Source organism: Nelusetta ayraudi, unplaced genomic scaffold, assembly GCF_046127955.1.
Source record: "Nelusetta ayraudi isolate G7.1 ecotype Tasmania unplaced genomic scaffold, CSIRO-AGI_Nayr_v1 ptg000005l, whole genome shotgun sequence".
Taxonomy (NCBI): Eukaryota; Metazoa; Chordata; class Actinopteri; order Tetraodontiformes; family Monacanthidae; genus Nelusetta; species Nelusetta ayraudi.
Window position 1 is genome coordinate 169,390 of NW_027466055.1, and position 6,192 is coordinate 175,581.

The following is a 6,192-nucleotide window of genomic DNA, read 5'->3' on the forward strand; positions in this document are numbered from 1 at the left end:
GCTGGTCCCCCCCCTGTTGAAATCTGCCCTGGCCACACAAAATATTAAGCAGGCCATCATGAACACCCATCAGTAGCGTTTGCGGAGGAAGGGAAGCGTCCGACAGGGTGAGATCTTCGCAGCTTGAATAATCCTTGGCAGCGCGCCGTCTCCAGCCACGAGCTGGTGGCACTGCATGCTACCCACGAGACAACAGCACAGAATGTATCTTGAAACAAAAGGCCACCGCTGAAATGAAACCGACTTGAAACGGTTTCAAACTCAAGTCGTCGAGCCATAAGTTTCACACCTCAAAGGGGTTCTGTTCTGCTTTGAAGACGCCCACGCCTCACACGCCGCAGCTTGACGGAGTCAGCGACTTTTTGCAGCAAGTTTGACTCTGCATGTAACCTTTAAAAAAAAGTCACTTTTTATCTGACCACAAATGCTTACAGGGGGTTTAAACAAATATATGTCAGGGAAAAAAAAGAAAAGAAAAAAAAAAGTTATAACTGATGTTTCTAAACTATAATAATAAATATCCATCAAGATTCTAGGAAGGATTTCGATGAGAATCCTCCAAAAATACCAAAAGTTTTGAGGTCACTTTCAACTTCACCTCTGATTGCAACTCTCATTCTCATTCACTCATTCCAGCCACAGCAGACCTAAATATTATTGGAATGTAAGACTAATCTGTGCTTTCTACCTGTGTGCATCTGATACCCAAATACTAAGAGACAGGCAGCAAAGCTAATCATCTCTCTCGGATGTTTCAAATTGCTGCATCTTCAACAAGGATCTGGGTTATCTTCACACATGAGCAAAATAACCAGTGTGGAGAAACCATCAGCAGTAGGTCTGACACTTGCTCTGCTCTGCTGTCATTTCTCAGCTGTGCAACAATTAAGCAAAGTAAAGTGATGTTGTGAAGAGGTGGTAAACCTTAAAAAAAAAATGAAAAAAAAATCCATGTCTGAGATAGAAGAACTAACGAGAAGCAATGGCAAGAATAGACAGAATGATCTTAATTCAGTCAGGCGGTGAACAGGTTTAAATCAACGAGACTCGCTGATCCTACTGTGGGAAACACTTTGGGGCTGTAATGCAGAATGATGGCAAGTGATGGGTGAAATCAACAGGCTATAAGTTACACCTGGGGCAGTAGACTCTCCTACGCCCCAACACACACACACACACACACACACACACACACACACACACACACACACACACACACACACACACACACACACACACACACACACACACACACACACAACCGGAAAAACACAGCGGCCGACTGCTGCAACAAGCCAAACGAGATGAAAAAACAAACTTTGCACCGAAACAGCGCACACAAAGACCAGCACGAGAGACACGAGACGTGACGTGAGAGTGCATCTCCAACTACAGGGGGACTCACCTCGCCAACAGCCGAGCTGGGAGGACTGAAGAGCAGCGGGCGAAGTGAAGAGTTCCTCCGCGGCTCCTCACTAGTTGATCGGCCGTGTGTTCCAGCACCACGGACAGCGCTGCCGCCTCTGCCGGGCAGAGCAGCGGGGATGCGGCGCCACTTGTCGCCTTGTTGACGCGGCTCCTCGACGCCTCCACGGCGGCAACGACGTCGCTGTTCTCCTTCAACTTTGATGCCGCCCCGTCGACGCGCTGGCAGGAGCAAACATGCCTCTCTCCACATCAGATGTATTGTGGAGTGAGTGAGTGAGCGTGTGCGCGCACGGGTGCGCGCGCGCGCGGCTGCGTGTGTGGCCAATCACGAAGCCTCCTGCGTTTTACCCCCTCACATCTTTTGCGCATCCCCGGGAGAGTCTCCAAGGACCGGGCGCCTTCCGACTGCAGCGCGGCTGACTGGAGGACCTGCCCCTCCTGCTGTCAGCGGGGCCCGGCTTCAGCTTCAGCCGAGGCGCTACCTCCCTACCGCCCTCCCTCACTCCCGCCCTCTTTTGTCCTCTCGGCTAATGCTCGATCCGGATGATGAGGATGCAGCGGCGGATTTCTCCTCCTTTCCTTGGCGCGTCGACTGGCAGGGCGCGGGCGCTGGAGCAGCAGTCGGAGACCGGAGCTGGAAGAGCTGGAGGAGGAGTGTCGAGTTCATTAAAGAGTCTTTCTGATACGGATGAGGTCCGTGTCTCATCACTATCAGATTTTTTTTTGTGTGTTTCTTTTCTTTTTTTTTTTTTTAAGAGCGAATGGCGGACTCGCGGCAGCGCTGCTTTGGTTCTCGCTGATATGCGCCGCTTTAATAAATGCAACTCAGAGGAGACGGCAAAGGGTTTTAACTACCGGCGTGTCTCCCAGATTAGATCTCCCTCGTGAAGATAAACGCCATAAATCAATCTGAATAGGGTTTCCATTAGAAAGAGTGTGCTTATGTAATTAAGTTTGCCTGCTTTTGTATTGAAGACGTGTAATGAAGCCTCACTCTGTGAGAGGACTCTGGCACGGTATATAATAAATCAATCTCTACATATATGTGTTGTGGGTGTGAAGTCAGTACCAATGTAAAGTGCTGTTATTTGTTTTTATTTTCAAAAAAAAAAAAAAAAAAGTTGTTTGTATACCGAGCAGGTCCACTTGGAGGGAGTCAAGAAAAAGCTTTTGTACTTAGAAACACAACAGGATGTGTTCACAGTTCTGTGTTTTGGTCCTGACATCAGACTTGAGATCAAGTGGAACATCAGGAAAGAGTAAACTAACATTGTTTTGCTATTGGTTTTCTTACCTTTTCAAGTTTGAGCAGGATAAAACAAGAAACAGACTGGAAATACTTCAACATGAATATCCAGCCTCCGGGTTGGAGATACTCGACTTGTACACTCAATAGAAATACAGCCAATAGCTACAAAATGCTGAGATTATAGACCTTCATTAATTTTATAATCACGCCGCGGAAAACCAATACACTACGTTTGCTGCAGATTGCGTCTGCCTGATTTCACTGCAATTTTATTGATTTTGGCTCACATTACTGTTGCCGCTGCAACACGTGGGCCTTAACCCAATTAGGTCAGTGCAAAATATTACAGCACCCAGTCAGAGAGCAGCCATTAGTGTCGGGGGAAAGGCACATAGGATAAATTCATCTTTTACTGATTTGAGGATTTTGCCTACTGTATAAAAAAAAAAAGTGAACGAGGCGAGACGGGGGGAAAATTAGAGCTTTAGTGGAAAGAGAAAAGACCCCGTGGGATTGATATCAAAAGCCAGCGGATGTGCATAATTCATCTCTGGTTCATATGAAGCCCTGCAGAACTGGAACCACGTTTTTCTTTTTCTTGTTCATTTTTAAAGGCACAAAATATTAGTTGGGAAAGAGCTACTTCCCTTGAAACACCCCACCCCCCGCACCCCCCAACAGAATCTCATACAGGAAAGAATAAATGGCATTCTAACATCCAATTCCCTGTCAAGAATGCATTCAAATGTTTAATTGGCATTAGTTTCTTTGCATTTAGCCAACAATGTGTTCTGTCCTGTAGAACAGGGAATACATGACACATAATGAAAGCAGCAGTGCACGTTGGCCTTAGAATCATTCAACGCCATTGTGATTTTATCTCAGTAAGTCTTCATATTGCAGGGTGTGGCTGGGGGTCGGTGGGAGGTGATGGGGGTGTGGGGGGTATCTCAGCCTGCTGAGCTGAGCTTGACTTGAGCACGCATCCCTCTGCTGGTGCTAGGCAGCAAAATAGTGTGTATGCTGGGTGTGTGTGTAGGGATCATCCATTCTCCACTTTGTTTGGCTGCAGGGACTCTGCATGGGTACAAGTCCAAGAACACAAATTCAGACCCACAGAAAGGCTTTGGTCGCCACTGCAGCACTAGCAGGGTTTCTGTTGTTGTTCTGGGTTTTTTTTTTTGGTTTGTTTTTTTTTTGGCCTTTTTAATTCACAAAGCTGCTGCATGTAAGTGGGCCAAAACATTGTCCAAGTCCTGAAGATCTAAGAGCCACCAGCACAGCAGCTGCAGCATCTCTCTGCTGAGAACACTCCACTGGAAACATTGAAAATGATCAGAGATGCGTGTATTGATTCAGTCAGGGTGGAACATCTGTCCATGTTTTATTGACTGAAAATTTCAGTGACATCATTTATAAAAGGGTTTATATAATTTCTAACCATTGGCTCAGCCAGTGTAATACGATTCTACTTCATATTCAATTTATTAAAAAGGATTCAATTTCCGGGCCATAACTTATGCGCCAACCATTTAGAAGTTAACCCTGAACATCAAGTTGGATCAGTTGGATCTTGAACCATATGATCAACATCACTTTCACTGTGTCTTGTAGTCAATACAAAAACCATCACCAGCTGTCCTGAAAAGGCCCATGAGTAGATGCAGAAGAAAAGCAGCAAGTGACTGTTGTTGTTGTTGTTGTTGTTGTTAATGATGATGATGATGATGATGATGATGATGTTACTGCTGAGAATAAAATCAAAGCAATTTTATTAGAAGTGGTCGTGGGCATTTTTACATAGTTACATTTTGACAAGCATTATCCCTGACATCAATTGAAGCTTCAGAAGTTTTGTTTCTCCCTGACCAGGTATTTCATACCTTTCACCCTTTCTGTGAACTCCTTCCCAGATAAATATGAGCTTCCAAAGGATTTAGCAAACACTCTGATGTGCCTATTTGGTTCAAGTGAAAAAGGAGCACACTCCTATTTTGTGCACTCCATCATCAGGATGTATATCTTTGTTTTCCAATAACGATGTCAATAGAATCCAAACCAAGAGGTGTCCCTATTTCTAATGAGCTCTGCAGAGATCAGGCCATCAGTTGGACCTCCTTTCAGACGGGTTCTAGAGGTAGCAAGTCCTGACACAATTCATTGGCCGAAAGACAAACAACCCCCTCATGGCACACTCATCTATTCCACCCGCTCACTGTTCATCGCTCATCCAACTCTGGCATCTGGTGTTATTCATAATCAATAGTGTTGGGATCCAACGTCTGCCCACTGTAAGCTGGTGTCGATTATAGAATATAACATCCGTCATGAAGGAAGTACATCTATGTTGTAGCTTTCTAAAAAGTTTCATATTATTGTCCACAGTTATTTATTTATTTATTTATTTAACATATTCATTCATTATTCTCCCAGTGGGACAGTACAGGCCAGTGTTCATCATCAACACACATGGCAATGTGGACAAGTATGCTGAGTTAAATGGGTCTTGAAATATGCTAAATGAACATAAATTATAATTATTTATTATATTTTAGACACAAATTAACATGTTTATAGAAATGATGACCATACAAAAAAAAAAAAAAAATCACGTATTATGAGAGTCGTGTTCCCTAATGCTGCACACGGGTCGCCAGAGATCTGCACTCTTTAATACTGCTGCAATATCAGTCGTAAATCTTCACATTCTCAACATTTGTTCCACTTAATCTATTTATTTTCAACATAGTCATATGTGTACTCTCAATCCTTTTCACAATTTCTGGTCTGGTTTGTGTTCTGCCTTCATCTATCATGTTGCTGATAATCCTTGGATCTCAAGCAATAAAGGATTGATTTCCTTCAGACATAAGCGATACCCAGAGGTGCAAGATTGCCCCATATAATCTTTCTAAAACTTATCACAGACGAAGCAATGGAATAACTCTGCAGTGGTCCAAATTGCTCTTTTGGTCCTGCTGCCCTTTGATTGATTATGACGAATGAGCGCAAGCAACAGTTTAATAAATTACACCAGCCATAATAAATCCAGCATTCTCCAGCTGAGTGGGCTGCTTTATTATTTGCTATTGACTTGTGCGCAGAATACAAACGTCTCTCAAACAGGTTCAGGCTGCAGCCACAAAATGATAACACTGTTTTCGCAGAGGTCAGGCAGAGTTCCGGTAGAGCAGTGATCTGTCTCGGAAATGCAACTTTTGCAACTTTTCCTAGGAAAGCGTATAAGTAAGCGGACCATTGTGATTGACAATCGATGAAAGCGTACTCTTTGGCACATTTCACCGTCTCAGGAGCACAACAGCTGCTCAGGTTCATCACCTAATTAGATATGGCAGAGAGAAAGGGCCTGATGTCATGGATTCATACAGTACAGATATTTGATTGTGCTGGTGCTGAAGAAGAAAAAAAAGTATCAGCTGCTTTCATCAAAGCCAATCTTGGCTGCTCGTGAAAAAACCTCCCTGCTACTTCATCCTGTGCTCCTTTGATGAAGA

General features: G+C 44.1%; 1 protein-coding gene across 2 annotated transcripts in view; it reads right to left on the minus strand.

Annotated features, from left to right (window-relative positions):
- The window catches only part of LOC142902283 (carbohydrate sulfotransferase 8-like), a 146,316-nt gene extending 143,855 nt beyond the window's left edge, over window positions 1-2,461 (minus strand). For both annotated transcript variants that reach the window (XM_076047216.1, XM_076047208.1), the window contains exon 1: window positions 1,406-2,461. The gene's annotated coding sequence lies outside the window, so the exon portion shown is untranslated. The remainder of the gene's footprint in view (window positions 1-1,405) is intronic.
- Window positions 2,462-6,192: the final 3,731 nt, after the last annotated feature.